Source organism: Phalaenopsis equestris, unplaced genomic scaffold (genome assembly GCF_001263595.1).
Source record: "Phalaenopsis equestris unplaced genomic scaffold, ASM126359v1 Scaffold198964, whole genome shotgun sequence".
Classification (NCBI taxonomy): Eukaryota; Viridiplantae; Streptophyta; class Magnoliopsida; order Asparagales; family Orchidaceae; genus Phalaenopsis; species Phalaenopsis equestris.
Window position 1 is genome coordinate 131156 of NW_018218859.1, and position 16873 is coordinate 148028.

The 16873-nt window shown below is 37.8% G+C and overlaps 1 protein-coding gene across 4 annotated transcripts in view; it reads left to right on the forward strand.

Annotated features, from left to right (window-relative positions):
- The window catches only part of LOC110035674 (CMP-sialic acid transporter 4-like), a 108834-nt gene extending 94390 nt beyond the window's left edge, over window positions 1-14444 (forward strand). For 2 of the 4 annotated variants that reach the window (XM_020739944.1, XM_020739947.1), the window contains one exon: window positions 14156-14444. The gene's annotated coding sequence lies outside the window, so the exon portion shown is untranslated. Of the gene's footprint in view, window positions 1-13980; window positions 14005-14155 lie in introns of all 4 variants that reach the window. The other 2 variants (XM_020739945.1, XM_020739946.1) reach the window with 2 other exon arrangements.
- Window positions 14445-16873: the final 2429 nt, after the last annotated feature.

Genomic DNA, 16873 nt, shown 5'->3' on the forward strand with positions numbered 1-16873 from the left:
AAAAATGTTATTTGACTTTTTTTTTTTGGTGTAGTAGTAGGTGGCGACTTTAGTTCAAGTCCAAGTTGGCCCTGAGTATGAAATACTAATAACATTTTTGCGTTTCTGAGTTGTATTTTATTTGCTATATTCATGAATCATAGAGCATGTTGTACTAATTATTATTAACATTCATAGGTGTATCATATTACTCTTTGTTCAATAATCATTTTTTTCTCGAGCTGGATGTTGTTGTGTGTCTAAAAACAAACATTTCATTTGAAGAGATGACTAATTGGATAAATTGTTAGTCGCTTTGTTCAACAAGTTTGTTGAGTGGAGTTGCTTTTACTAGTTTCTTAAGGATATTTATTATCATCTTTTTAAGCCTGTCGAGTATTATCTATTTTAGCATGTTGAGGAGTCTAGGGCACTTCGAACAGTCCGCTATATTTATGATATCTTTGATTATTTAATGTAGTAATGCCAGGTAATAAAGTATGGAATTATCTTTTATTACCAACATAGAATTTAATATTAAAAATACTTGTGCCTCTACCAACCACTGTTTCTGTCTTTCTCCAACTTTATTTAGTGTTTTCGGAGCTTCTCTTTCTAGATCCTTCCCTTTAATTATTGTACATTCGCCAAAATAACGATGTCATGAACGTTGACGTGGTTGATGGTTTAATGAACTAAGTTTTAGGCTATCTTAGGTTTTTCTATTGGAAGGGAAAGGGTATGCTAAAATTTTAATTTCTTACTTTTTTTTATTTTTTTTATTTTGACGATAAGCGCCAGTTGAGAGTACCAAATTGGGATGAGTTCCCTCACTCTTACTTCAAGGAAGAATTTTGTATTTTTAGTGACCGGCCTAGACTTGGTTTTAGGTTATTGTTATGCTTCATGCTCGTTGAGATTGTGAAGTGCTGCGGAATAATGCTTGCCTCACGACTGATCCGTTTTAGGGAAGTGAAACTCAAGTGGATTCTAAACCTATTCTGCCATCTTATAGCAGTGAAGTCATTTGGATATGACAATGTATCATTTTTGTTGAATCACTTACAAAATAATAGGTTGGGGAAAAAAGATAAAAAATTTAAAACATAAAATTATTTTGTCAATTTTTGGTTCGCTCTCTAATCTATACAAGGCTAGTCTACTCTCAAATCTCTTCGTTGCTAGTCCTAAGTGGCATCATGGAGGAGATTTTGATTTGATGTAAAAACCCTAAAGATGGATACCAGAGGTGTTTGGATTGTTCCCATGTAAAACAATATATTACTTGTGTGTTGCCTCAAAAAAATCACGTTAATAATAGTGACTTATTTTCTTGTCATTATTTTAAGTGAGTTTATTTTAATTTTTTTGTAAAATTTTTTTGTGACCAACCCTAATACTTATTTAATCTTAGATGACCCTGAGGGCCTAGCATTTTTAGAGGGGACTAGAATATTGTGAGCTTTCTAAATTAAGGGAAGTGAAAGAAGCAAGGCAAGTAGACCCTCAAGGATGATTCCACTTTCAAATGAGTGTTATGAGGGCAGCCCGCTGAGAGAAGGCCTCATGATGCGTAGTGCCAAATGATGGGCCAATAGAGGCAACTATGATTACCAAACAATATTGGGCCCTAGAAGCGTGTTCATCTGTGGCCCATAGAGAGAAGAATAGATGAAGAGATGTTGGTTGCTAAGACTACCCATGATTTACGCAAGAAAAAGGGTGGAGATCCCCAATTAGGGGAAAAGAGTTAAAGGGGATGAAGATGTTCCTCGGGGCCAGCATTGGCCTGCGATCTGAAAATTAAGACGGGCCCTACTTGTGGATCAATATGGCAATTTATTGACGACTATGGTTCGAGCTGATCAGGATCTAGCTGCAAAAGAGGCCAATCTCCATGATATGAAACTTGTTGCTGGGAAGAAGAGAAGGGGGTGATGATGAGACGGAACGCTAAGTTGAATGAGCAACTTTCTCCAAAGGAATCTCCCTCGTATGGGCTTCTTTCTAAGATGAGGCCGTCCTTCAAGAATTTTCTTCCCTTAGGCAGACCTTTGAGGAGTACATGGATTATTTGAAACAAAATTTGGCTATCTTTTAAGCCTTGGCTCTTCTACAAGAAGAGGGCCTTAAGTATGGCTTGGATTGATTGGCTTCAAAGGGTCTTAGTCGCACCTGATTATGTCATTTTGATGAATTATACAAGATAACGGAGGGGGAGGCACAATTGGTCGACAAAGAGTTGGCAGAATAATTTAAAATTGGTAAAGAGAGCACCTTCTAGCTGCTTTGTTTTGTGTCCATCACACACACAAAATCTCTTTCTCCTCCCTCTCTTTTATTGGCATAGCCAGCAGTTCTTTATAAAGACAAAAATTTTTTGTTATGAAACTCAGTTGGTTTGCCCAGAAAAAGGGTTTTACTCTTCATCTTTGTTATACTTAATATTTTCTTTTTTGCTATCATACTACGTTTTTCATCTTTGATGGCAAGGGTGTCGAAGCCTTGTCAATGAGTTGATCTATCACCATGTTTTCATCGTCAATCATTTGTCAATCATGATTGATTCATAATCCCATGAGCAAGTCAATGATTATTTTGATTTGTCGCTCTCATGTGATGGTTGAAGTTGAGGAATGCATCGGACCTATTGTTTGATAAAAAAAGTGCCACTTAAAAGGAAAATTTATAAACGGTGGTGAGATTTGCAATGCTTTATGTTGCAGAATATTGGCTGGTAAATGAGACATAAAATTATGTGTTTTTTAAATTGTTTTTTAGACTTTATTTTTAGAAAATTAATTAAAGTGTTGCTGAGATGAGAATGCTCATGTGGATGAGTGGCTTTACACCTAGAGAAAAATTACAAAATGAATATATCCGTAAAAGTTTGGCGTAGTTCTAGTGATAGACAAGATTAGAGAGTCGCCTTAGATGGTTTGGCCATATTAAACGTCGACCATTTGATGAACCTGTTAGCAGTTAATGTTTTAAATTTGACTTATGTTTAGAAAGGTTAAGGTAGACCTAGAATGAAATGGGTATGTTGTATAAAAAATGATCTTAATTTCTACAATTAAATGAAAATATTACACTGAATATGACACATTGGAGAAAGAGGATTCATGTAGTCGACCCCACTTAGTGAAATAATGTATTGGTTGTTGATCTCAAGAGTTAGTTGATTATTATTTTTATTGGTCGCTCTCCCAAATCTCATTTGTTTACAATCCCTTTTATTGCTTGCTCGCCCATGAATGCCTTAGCCATCTTGGATGGGTTATGTTTTAGCCAGATTCAACTCTTTGTAGAGGCAATTATTTAAATTTTTCCAAACGGACTTACACACATCTTTCAAAGCAAGATTTGAACTCCAAGCCTGGGACTAATTTAAGTTGGGCGAGGGGGGAATATTACTCAGTTTGAAAGCCTTCATACCTTCTTCAGCTTGTTGTAATAGACAATCTTGTTTTATTTTTTAGCTTGTACATTATACCTTAGTCATCTTTTTTGGCAAATTAGTTATCGTTATTGTTGATTGGTCGTTCTTCCCTGGCACCTTTAAAAATTAGTTTTGATTGGGTGCATTGGCCACATTCAAGCTGATTTTTTTGTTTTTACTCTCTTGGATTCACTCTACCAAATACACATACTGGCTTTTTGTTAAAGGAATTATATGTTTTCTATTTCTAGAATGTTATCCTCATGTATGAGTTTTATGGTTTTACTGTTGTCGGAGTTCAATGGTTTTACGATTATCGGTGGGGCTGCAATAGAGGAGGCATTTAAATCATCTCATCCTTTATGGAGGCAAATACTCTAGCCGAGGAGTTTATGCCAGCTTTTTTGGTAAGGTGGCAAGTTAGCCACTTAAGTATGAGGAACTTAGCTTGGTTAGTCTTTTGTGAAAAAATGGTGGACTGACGCAGCTCGTCAATTATATGGGATTGCAGGGAACCACGATGGGAAGAGGGGCAAGCACAATTTTTGCATATTTTTTCCATTCTCTTTCTTGTTTTTTTTTAATTTATTTCTCATTTCCTTATTTCTAATTAGGGTTTTTTCCTAGCATGTTCTATTTATATCCCACTTTCTGTTTCATCAGACTTTTGATTTGTTATGAGTTTAGAGAGATTATAGCCTTTATTTTCTACGTTAAGGAATGCTGTATCATTTCATTTTTCTAGTGTTTTGCATGCGTCTTACTCATAAATAGGTGGTGAAACCTCCTAGCAGCTTGAACATCGCTAATTTGGAGTTTCTTTTTTTGTTTTTAGATTGGGATAGCCGCCCCTGACATTGAACCTGTTGTCTAAGATCAGATTTATCTCTTAATCCCATCCAAATGCGGCCAGACTTGCATTTACAGTTCCTTGCTATTTCATAACATCTTCCTTGCTAAATCACATTCCTAAATACCTTCTTGGAGCTCTATAAGATGCCATCTAGTATCAGAGTCCGAAATACCCTAAATTCTTGGGGATTTGTCATTTCTACCCCAAATCTAAAAAATAAAAAATTTTCCACCATACTCTAATCATTCCTACATTAATTCTTATACCTGACTAAATTTGTAAAATTTAACATTTCTACTTTTACCAAAAATCCATCTTGACACCACCAAAATCTTAAACTTCGACCAACCTTTGATTTATAATCCTACATCCACCGAACGTTGACAAAGAGAAAAAGGAGATAATATAGTAGAGGTGTCTAGGAGCTTATTTTGGAGGATATGTAGCGAGAAATCATTCTACAACAATAGATGTTTACCGCATTTGAGAGTAGACAATCCGGTGAGATTACCCATAACTACAATGGCGACTCGCCTGATCCAGGGCGAAATTGAATCATTTTCATCAGGAAGTTTCTAGTGATGAAGAGCCAATATTTTGACGATTTAACATGGAACATCAGAAGAGTAGCTAAACTTTTGAAGTAAAGGTGGATTTACTAGATTTTGACGACCACATGTTTCCGGACGAATACATCAAGTAGTTTCAGATTTCAGAATGAGTGTTTGAATATAAGGATGTCTTACCAGACAGAAGGGTAAAGCTAGTAGCTATCCAGTTCAGGAAGAATGTTTCTTTGTGGTGGAAAATTTTGGAACGCTTACACCGGCGTGAGGCTAAAATATATTTACTACTTGTTCCAAGCTAAAACGAGAGATGCAGTGCAAATACCTTTTTTTGTATTACTAATAGGACATGTTATTGAAACTTCATCATTCATTACAATAAGATCTCTTAGTAGAGAAGTACACAGCTGAGCAGCTTATGCTGAAATTTGAAGTACTGGAACCCGAGAAAAATACTATAGCCTGATTTTTGGGGGGTATTAAGACCATATTGGCAACATATGCAACTGCAAACTTATTGGACCTTACAAGATGTCTAGACTTTTGACTTGATGATGGAAAGACAACACCACAGTATCATGTCCACAACACATTCTAAATTGGATTCAACCACAGAATCAAGTAGTAAGAGCACACCTAGTGGAGCATCTAAGCTGACCATGCCTTAAAAGAAATCCATTCAGAGTGGAGAAACTGTGGAGGACACCAACACTCCTGAATTCGTCCTAACCAAGAAATGCTTCAAGTGCCATGATTTTGGGCACATTGTATCAGATTACATAAACAAGAAATTATATTTTTTATTGAGCAGGGTATAGTGGAGGAGGTAGATGGTAAAGACCTTGAGAATGAGAATAAAGAGAAGTACTGGCTACCTGTAGAGATGGAGAGATGCTAGTAATCCTACGGGTCCTTCAAATTGAGCTCATGAGGAAGCAATAATGGCTTCACAATATTTTTGTACTATTTTTACCATGCAGTGGAAAGTATGTAGCCTCATTATAGATGGAGGCATTTGAGAAAACGTGGCTTCTACCTAGCTGGTGGACAAATTAAGCCTCTCTATTTAGAAGCATTGTCAGGCCAAATTCCCTGACTTGGTTGAAGAAGGGGAGTAAGATCATTATTTATAGAAGGTCCCCTGTGGAGTTTTCAGTGGGAGACAAACTACAGGATCATGATTGATGTGCCTATGGAGGCGTGTAACATTCTTTTAGCCTGACCGTGACAATATGACGATTACGCTTAATGATGTCCTCAAAAACACCTACTCACTTATCAAAGGACGAGAAGTGTATTATACTACAATTTAAAGTCGGCCATGATGGATACTCTAACGAAGACATGAATTTAAGGGGCCTTTTGTTATCTTTCTATCTATGACAGAAATACCAATGAAACCTGCCTTAGATGCTGAAAGATAGTGCCATGGAAGAGATGATATCTAAGATGATGCGGCCCTTACTAGAAGTGCTTCAGAATTCTCTGCCCTTCAATTCACCTCCCTGTTGCCACGGTTAAGAGCGGTCCAATATGTCACTTAGAAATGGGAAGATTTTGAACTATTTCTGGAAGACCATATGAAGTAAGCTAGGTACTAAAATTCAGTTTAGTTCAATAGAGCGCTCATGAATAGATTGCTAGATATGAGTGGTGAATTGCAACTTTCGAAATCTTTCTGTGTTTTGTGGGAAAAAACAAAACTACAGTGGGATCTAGGTCCTTCCAATTAAAAATAAGAAGCTTCTCCTAGCCTGGGAGAATGACATGGAGCATCAATTACACGACGTAGAATCTCATGTTTTTGTGAGACTACAAGAAACTGCTATTGCGCAGAGGGACAAGCATGATTTTTGTATATTTTCTCCTTTTCTCTTTCTTGTTTTCCTTTTTTTTAATTTATTTTCTATTTCTTTATTCCTAACTATGGTTTCTACCTATCATGGACTATTTATATCTTGTATTTCATATTTCTTTCAGAGGTTTAATTTGATTTGAGTTTAGGGAGATTATAATCTCTATTTTCTACATTAAGGAGTATCACATGTTTTCTTTTTGCAAGCGGTGCGCCTATATCTTGCTGAGGAACAGGTGGTAAAACTTTCTCTCCACCAGAATTTTTCTGCACTGTTTTCAGCCGGGATAGTGCTCACGATGTCGAATCTTTTGTCCAACAGCCGATTTATCTTCGCAATCCCGTCCGAACGCTGCTGACTTTAGTTTAAATTTCCCTTATCATTCCACAACCACATCCCTACTAAATACTATTCTAAAGTACCATTTAGGAGTCCTAGAATAGTATCATGGTCATTGGGTTTTTTTTCCAATCCTCGTGTTGCTAAAGTTAGAATGAGAAGTGTTTAGGTTTGCTCGCTCTTCCATTCGACGATGTCAACTTATTCATACGGGTAAACTTTGACCCTGGAGTGGAACGGATACTTAGGTGGTGTAGCATGCAAATGCTGGCTCCTCGTTGTTGATCTGTGTGAGAATTGGCCTCAGAAGTGATGATTTTTCTACATGAGTAGGACTACCATTTTTATTTAACAAATGAGTGGCAGATGTATCTTCTCGTTGAAGAATTGTCTATAACAAAGGTGATACAGGATTTGCTCAAGATCTTTATCTTTAGATTTTGTTTGTGAACATTAATTTTCACAACTATTTGCTTCTTTATATATTTCTAAATGATATGCTTGTCCTGTAAAAATAGAGGTTTTGTTAATGAAAAGATATTTGCTTATAGAGTTCATGACATGCTTCGGATTGTACTCGTTTATTCGAGCGAGCTTGATAGACATGTTGAGGTGGAGCCCGATTCAGAAAAAAGAAAAAGAAAAGGAAAATACCTGTTACCCGCTCCCGCATCTCTCTCTCCCACTACCGCCTCTTCAGTTCGCGAAATAAAAAGGCTTGCCTTCTTCAGTTCGAAAACAGGAAAGTCGCCGAAATAAAAAGGCTTGCCTTCTTATAAAAAGGCTTGCCTTCTTCAGTTCGAAAACAGGAAAGTCGCTCCTCCCTTGTGCGAAACAGTAAGATCGCTCATTGGTATTCCTCTTCGGCAGGTGTGAACAGGAAGAGTAGCGCAACGAATAGATGGAATCTCCGATAGAGAAAAAGTGTTTTTCGCAAGGTGCTCTCTTAGTTGTTTCTACGTGCTTTGCAGAAGAAAGAAGGTTTCTTTTTTTGATTTCTTCTTGGTGGCTTTTGGCAGAAGAGAAATAGATTTTTTCTCTTGTACGTTTTCTTCTTCTTCGGTGTATTTCGATGTAGAGAGAAAAGGAGAGTAAAGGAGAGGAGAGTTTTCCCATGTAATTGTCGAAGGGATCGACTGGTGTAAATTTCTCAATTAGTAAAATTCTCTATAACTCCGTGGATGTAGGCAATTTGTCGAATCACGTAAATCTGTGTTTTCTTCTTGCGTTATTTTTCTTGTTCTATTTTTCACTTTATCATGGATCGTTCTATTTCAATATACAACAACTAATATCAGAGCCAATGACTGCAGATGAAGTGAAAGTTTCAGGGATCGAGAAGTTCGATGACACAGATTTTGGTTACTGGAGGATGTAGATAGTGGACTACCTCTATGAGAAGAAACTACATCTTCTATTATTGGGGAAAAGACCTGAAAGAATGGATGAGGCTGAATGGAGTCTATTGGATCGACAGATTCTGAGGGTTATTCGATTGACCCTATTGAGGTCAGTTGCACACAATGTCGTCAAGGAGAAGACGACTGCAGATCTTATGACAATTCTGTCAGGTATGTATGAAAAGCCATCGGCGAATAATAATGTATATTTGATGTAGAAGTTATTCAATTTGAAGATGGCGGAGTGTACGTCTGTTGTACAACACTTGAATGATTTCAATACTGTCACAAATCAGTTATCGTCTGTGGAAATTGAATTTGATGATGAGTTACGTGCATTGATCTTGTTGTTTCATTGACGAATAGTTGAGAAGCTATGAGGATGACTGTCAGTAATTCTACAGGTAAATCAAAATTGAAATATGAAGATATTCGTGATTTGATTTTGGCTGAGGAGGTGCGCAGGAAAGATTCTGGCGAGATCTCAGGTTCGAGTTCAGCATTAAATGTTGATTTTCAGAGGGATATCACATGACAGGAACTCAAACAGGGGAAGATCAAAATCAAAGAACAGAAGCAGGAGTAATTCAAGGCCTGATAAACAAGTAATTTGCTGGAACTGTGGCAAAATTGACTATGGATGACTGGATACTGGATTCAGGGGTTTTTTCCATACAACTTCCCTTCGGAAATTGATGCGAAATTATGTTGCAGATGACTTTGGGAAAGTATATCTGGCAGATGAAGAAGCTTTGAACATGGTAGGAATGAGAAATATTGACATTGCACTTCCAAACAAGAACAAGTGGACTCTGCAAAACAAGAACAAGTGGACTCTGCAAAACGTCAGACACATTCCTGAACTGAAGAACCTCATTTTCGTTGGGCAGCTTGATTAGTGTGGACATTCAGTAGTGTTCTCAGATAGCACCTGAAATGTTACTAAAAGAGCACTGGTACTGACTTGGGATAAAAAAACAGGTACGCTGTATATGACTGTTGGTTTAATTAACAGTGTTGCTACTACTGTTGCAGAATGCACAGCAGAGTTGTGGCATTGCAGACTTGACCACATGAGTCAGAGAGCTATGAAAGAACTTCAGTCCAGAGGTAAGCTACCAGAAGGTAAGCTACCAGACCAGAACTGAAGTTAGTTGATCTCGACATCTATGAGAGTTGCATTATGGGGAAGCAGAGTGGGGAAGCAGAGGAATGTCAGTTTCATGAAAGGTGGCATGACGCCAAAGACATGAAAGCTAGATCTTGTACACACAGATGTGTGGGGTCTTTTTCCAGTGACATCTCTTGGAGGCATCTTTTGAAGACTGTCGTTATTACATCGCATTCATTGATGATCATAACAGAAAGTATGAGTTTATTTCTTGAAGTATAAATCTGATGTATTCAGTGTGTTCAAAACTTGGAAGGCTATGGTTGAGACAGAGACATGCTAAAAGCTGAAATTTCTGAGGTCTGATAATGGTGGTGAGTACATTGATGGTGAGTTCAAGGAGTACTATGCAGCTCAGTGCATTAGAATGGAGATGACCACTCCAGGAACACCGCAACTAAGTGACTAAAAGTATGAGATTGCACGCCAAACTACCACCTACTTTCTGGGCAGAAGCGGTCAACGCTGTAGTTTATTTGATCAACAGGGGGGTCATCTGCTCCATTAAGCTGTGAATTACTTGAAGAAGTCTGGAGTGGGAAAGAGGTAAAATTTTCTCACCTTAAGACTTTTGGATGTCTTTCTTATATTCTCATTAATCCTAATGCTCGAAGTAAGCTTGAGGCTAAGTTAAAGAAGTGTTATTTCATTGGCTATGAAGATAAAAAACATTTGGATATCGCATTTGGATATCGCTTCTGGGGTGACCAAGGTCGTGAAAATCATAAGGAGCAGGAACGTGATTTTCAATGAGAAGGTTATGTACAAGGACAAGACCAGTGCAGTTTCTGAAACAACATTGCAGGAATCTGAGTTGGTAAGATTTGATGATTTACCAGAAGTTACATTGCAGGGCAGAGATGCAGGTGATGAGGAGAGTGGATCTGCGACATCCACTTCTATTTTTTCACAGTCAGTTTCAGAGCAGTCTACCCCTACAGTTGCAGTTCGCAGGTTAGAAATAGCTAGACGTTCTCCACAATGTTATTCTCCACATTGAACTACATTCTGCTGGCAAATGGTGGACAACCTCATAGTTATGAAGAAACCTTACAACATGAAAATTTAAGCAAGTGGGACCTAGCCATGAAGGAGGGGATGGATTCTCTGCTAGAAAATCAGACTTGGGAGTTGACAGAACTTCCATCTTGGAAGAAGTCATTACACAACAAGTGGGTGTACCGGATGAATATTGAGCATGATGACCGTAAAAGGTACAAGGCTAGACTTGTTGTAAAGGGTTTTCAACCGAAGCACGGTATTGATTATTCCGAGATTTTCTTTCCTGTGGCGAAGCTTACAACCATCAGAATGGTACTGTCTATGGTGGCTACTGAATATCTCTTCCTTAAGTAGTTAGGTGTGAAGACAGCCTTTCTTCATGGGGATCTTGAAGAAGACATCTACATGCACCAACCTGAAGGGTTCGTGGTACAGGGAAAGGAAGAATTAGTTTGCAGATTGAAGAAGAACTTGTATGACCTGAAACAAGCTCCTAGACAGTGGTACAAGAAATTTGATAATTTCATGCACAGTGTAGGTTACAGCAGATGTCAGACAGATCACTATTGTTATGTCAGGTATTTTAACAATTTCTTTATCATGCTACTGCTGTATGTGGATGATATGCTTATTGCAGGTGCTAGTATTGATGAGATCAATAATCTGAAGGAGCAGATGTCAAAACACTTTGCAATGAAAGATTTGGGAGAGATTTGGGAGCGAGCGGTAAAGCAAATCCTTGATATGAGAATTGTCAGAGATAGAGTCAGAGGCATATTGAGACTCTCTCAGGCTGAGTATGTGAAAAAAATACTTAGCACGTTCAACATGGATAAGGCCAAACCAGTTGGCAAACCCTTGTGGGAAGTCACTTCAGACTCAGCAAGAATCAGTCACCCAAGTCAGAGGAGGAACGAGGTCACATGAGTAAGGTTCCTTATGCTTCAGCTACTGGTTCACTTATGTATGCTATGGTTTGCACCAGACCTGATATTTCCCATGCAGTGGGAGTTGTTAGCAGATACATGAGTAATCCAGGAAAGGAACATTAGGAAGTAGTGAAGTGGATCTTGAGGTACCTAAGAGGCTCTTCAGAAACTTGTGTTTATTAGGAAAGAGTTCAGAGGTACAAGGCTATGTTGATGCTGATCTAGCTGGAGACATTGATACCAGAAGAAGTACTACGGGCTATATTTATACTATTGGTGGCACTGCAGCATCATAGGACTCTAATTTGCAGAAGATAGTTTCGTTGTCTACTATAGAAGCCGAGTATATGGCAGTGTCGGAGACTGCAAAGGAGATGATATGACTATAAGGTTTCTTGGAGGAATTGGGCAATAAAAATCAGCAGGGCATTATTTATAGTGATAGTCAGAGTTTCATATTCTTTGTCAGGAATCCAGCATTTTAGTTCAGGACTAAGCACATTCAGATCAGGTATCACTTCATAAAGTTATTGTTGGGATGTCGGACAGTTATTGCTTGAGAAATTTTGTGGAAGCAAGAACTCTGTTGATATGTTGACAAAGTGTGTTACTCTAGAGAAATTGAAGTTGTGCGCAGCTTTAGTTGGTCATCTAGCTTGAAGACCCGGTCTTGAATTGCAGAGGTGGAGGATAACACATTTGAAGAAAAATGGTGACGCTGCCAGTGGAGGATATCAGTTTGAGGAAGAAGTTGGAGTCTGTGTACCGGTCTCCAGTACCGGTCTCCAAGTGGGAGATTTGTTGAGGTGGAGCCCGGTTCACAAAAAAGAAAAAAAAAGAAAAATACTTGTTTCCCGCTCCCGCCTCTCTCTCCCACTACCGCCTCTCTCTCTCCCACTACTGCCTCTTCAGTTCGCGAAACAAAAAGGCTTGCCTTCTTCAGTTCGAAAACAGGAAAGTCGCTCCTCCCTTTCGCGAAACAGTAAGATCGCTCCTTGGTATTCCTCTTCGGCAGGTGTGAACAGGAAGAGTAGCGCAGCGAATAGAAGGAATCTCCGACAAAAAAAAAAAGATGTTTTTCGCAAGGTGCTCTCTCTTAGTTGTTTCTGCGTGCTTTGCAGAAGAAAGAAGAAAATAGTGGAAGAAGAATGTTGCTTTCTTTGATTTCTTCTTGGTGGCTTTTGGCAGAAGAGAAATAGGTTTTTTCTCCTGTACGTTTTTCTTCTTTTTTGGTGTATTTCGTTGTAAAGAGAGAAGAAGAGTAAATGATAGGGAAGTTTTCTCTTGTAATTGTCGAAGGGATCGACTGGTGTAAATTTCTCAATTAGTAAAATCATCTGCAACTCCGTCATCTGCAACTCCGTGGATGATTTGCCGAACCACGTAAATTTGTGTATTCTTTTCTTGTGTGATTTTTTTTGTTCTATTTTTCACTTCGTCGTTGATCATTCCATTTCAATATACCACAACAACCCTCTCGTTTTCTTAAATGAGCCTAGAACGAAGATTCTTTCCGGATGATCTTTAACTAGAAAAATTATCTCTTCAGCTTGTTACTTAAGCTTTGAAAAGGATGAACTAGCTTCATCAAGTCTCAACCATCTTGTTGCACATAGGGCCTGTCTTTTCTAAGGAGCGGTCATTCATGACTTTCTAACATAGGTTGATATCTCATGATCATAGATCCCGAAGTTACCTGACCTATCCTAAACTTTCCAATTTCTGGTTAACTTCCTCAATTGGTGGTTTACGGTAATTTGAATCAGTGAAATGATTATTTCATGTTTTCCTTCTCTCCTAAACTAAATAGTTTAGTCATTTGCGAAGAACGAGTGAAACACTAAGATAAAACAGTTAAAACTCCACAGAATCCCTAAAATTCCCTTCAAAAATGAGTTCCAACTGGTAGGAATTTTCTTTGATGACTAATTTATAAGCTATTACAACCCCTTTAACCGACAATATTTGTCAAGAGATGCACCGGTGAATTTGCGGGCACAATTAAGAAAATGCTGAATATTACATAACTTTAGGGCTTCTTGGGTGTAATTGTGAATAATACTTCATTCGAAACTAAATTACTAGACTCCATAACTTGGATTGATGCATTGTACATTTGAGCTCGTTGATTCCATCTATTTGAGCTGATCTTGCCAACGCATCAAAGTTAGTCCAAAGTCATTTATCTTTATGGTTGTTGCTTAGTGGAGTTACATAAAGAAATTAGTGGAGTTACATAAAGAAGTTATTGACAAATCTTACATTGCAAAATATTTGATATTATCATCTTCAAGATTGTTGCCCATATAATAGCGTGGAAATTCTTTATATTATCATGTCTTTCAAATGACACCTCAAATATATTAATTTTTGAAGTTATTGTCTGATGGCTGCCATCCTTCATATTTATTCTGATAAATAAGACCTTGTTCGAATGTTGCAGAGATCCAATAATGAGAAAGAGAAGGTATTCTCTCAATGTTTAAGAGCAAATCGTCATTTCTATAGTTGAGAAGTTGTAGACTTTTTGTTGATTGAAAAGGCTACATAAAATTCAGATCTTTTAATTCTTTCGGTACTCGTACTTTGAACAGGCACTAAGAACTTTGTTTTGACAGGAGACAGCAAAACATTCGAATTACCCCTGCAAGCCGTATTTGCTCTGCCTGGAGTTGGAATCTCGTTCCGGTGCTACATTGATATTCTTTTCAATCAATCGCCACTTCACTAAAATTTGGCACGGATTTTCTGGTTGATAAAATGACTGCCTTTTTCCTACAATAAATCAATTTTTTTCAACTAAATTTTCCTAAAGATTGTTTGGAAAGTTTTGAGCCTTTTTTTTTTCTTATTGTTGTAATGTCTAACTTGAGGATTGACAGAAAATCCGGCCAACCGGACAGGAAGGTAAAAACAGTAAAAAGCTTTATTCTTTAATTTATTTTTTTTATTTTAATAGGTTTATACTATTTAAGCACATTGTCGTTTTCTAGATCTGTGAAATTTATAAGTTGTGGCTTTTCAAGGGAATTTATTTGATTAATTAAGAAAGAATTTTTTTATTATGATGAATAGAAAGTCATCAGACCAAAATCATAATAGTAATTTGTTTATTGAAAAAAATTTGCGAGCATGCATTTAAGGCTTGCTTTTAGGGCTCACTTGGTTGAGCTATTGATATTGGCTGTAGCTACAGCTGGCATTTTTTTTTGAACGCCTTGTTATGTTTGCATTTTAAAACTAAAATAAATAGCTGAATATTTGTTGGTTAAATTTATTACTTTTTAATTTTAAGGTTAAAATTAGTTTGCATGTGCACAAATATATATAGGCACACACACAGAGCTTGAGGCCAACAAGAATAGGACTAAGTGATTCGAGTATAAAGGCTAACTCAAACAAACAAGAATAGGATTAAGTGATTCGAGTATAAACTAATCGATTGGAAATGAGTAGGAAAGTACCTGGACTGTTAACTACAAGAACGCTTACTCGATGTAGTAGCCTATCCCGTAGTAGAGTTGACCCAATAGAAGAGTTAGTTTCACAAAATATCCTTGACCATCTAACACCAAAAGAATCCTTACCAAAGATTGAAGATAGTTAGCAGGACTAGATCAGTCGATCGAACCCCACTGATTGAGTTTAGTTGACCAAGCCGACTCATCGAGATAAGTTAACTAAGCTTAGTCGGTCGAGCCAAAAGGCAATTAGATGATAAGTTATTGCTTGTAAATACCTTAAATACCTCAGTACAAATTCTCTCTAAATGAAAGTAAAAGAGTAGTATCTATAAATAAGGAAATTATTTAATGAAAGATCAACATTATTTTTATCATTCATTTCTCTCTCTCTCTCTCTCTCTCTCTCTCTCTTATTTACGCTTTGTTCATTGGTTGTAATTCACAGCTAATCTCAGATTCAATATCTTAAAAGATGAGGTGATTGTAGATCATGTTACTAACAAGAAGCGTAATGCAAGAAGTAGAATCTCACAATCGGGAGACCGACAATGACATGAAGTGCACCAAGATTTGTGTACAATAGATCTAAGGTCTGAAGGATCAAATGTTAGAGATGATAAGAGTCGTGCTAAATTGGGAGCAGGATTAACAAACCTGATATGTTGTTCTTACGTTAAACTTTAGAAGAGTCATCGCATAAGAGATTACAACTCTCCCCTCCCAACTTCATTTATAACCAAACAAACCAACGGTCACCCACTAAAAGGAGCCAACCATGGAGAATGGTAGAAACTAAGACAAGATCCTTGCCTTTCTACCTTGGCATGCTTCAAAGACTTACGAGCACCCCCAGATGACCATGTTGTTGGTTGAACTCATCATCAAGGTGGTCAAACCTGGTATCCTGAATGGTGGTAGGCTCAATATGTGCTGCGACAGCCACCGACTTACGAGAGCCACAACTAGACTCTTTTAAGGGTCTCAATGGTTGAAATCATGGAGTCATACAAAATAATGACTATTTCAAATATGCAACTCCGATGAAAGCTAAAGCTTATTTTTAAGACCTAAAAGATTATTGCATTTATAATCATGAACACTGTCAAGGAATTGAAGAGTGTTAACATCAATGAAGTCTAATCAGATATTTGATCAAAGTTGGGAAATTGAAGGATTTTGTAGCCCATGGAGCAACCACTGAACCACGAGGAAAAACTCATATTGTAGAAATTACAAGTGATTAAGTCCTAGCCCAGTGATACACATATCATGCACAATTCCTACCATCTTCGGAGGTGATGGAGGATAGCCAACCCATTGAGCCAGCTCTTAGATGGGTGAATTGTGTGCAGTTTCCTTAACATCGCAATGCAGATCACACCCTCTCATCTCTAAAACTAACAAAAGCTTATCTCTAATGGGAAATCTATACAACGAGGCTATCGTCGTCATCGCCCTAATCGCCAATTTTTAAATTGGTTGCATACTCATTGATTCTTAGAGCATGATGAGCATCATCTTCAAGTTGGTATTTGACAAAATGCGAGGAACCCTTGCCCAGCTAGTCAAATGAGAAACAATTCACCAACATTGCTGACTTCCTCATAGTCGACTTTCTGCCTACATACAATGTAATTTTCAGTAGCCCCTCGCTCAATTTCTTTAGAGCCGTCGCCTCCACATACCATGTAGCTGTTAAATTTCTGCAAGATGGACAGATGATCACTGCCCAAGGCAACTGGGAACAAACTCACACAAGTTATCTTTGTGTAGTTAGGAGCGTTCAGCAAGAGCATCTCCTACATGACTTTTAGTAAGGAGAAGGCCTTGAGACCAGCGAGCCAGCCCAAAAAATCCCTGCGGTCGACGGCG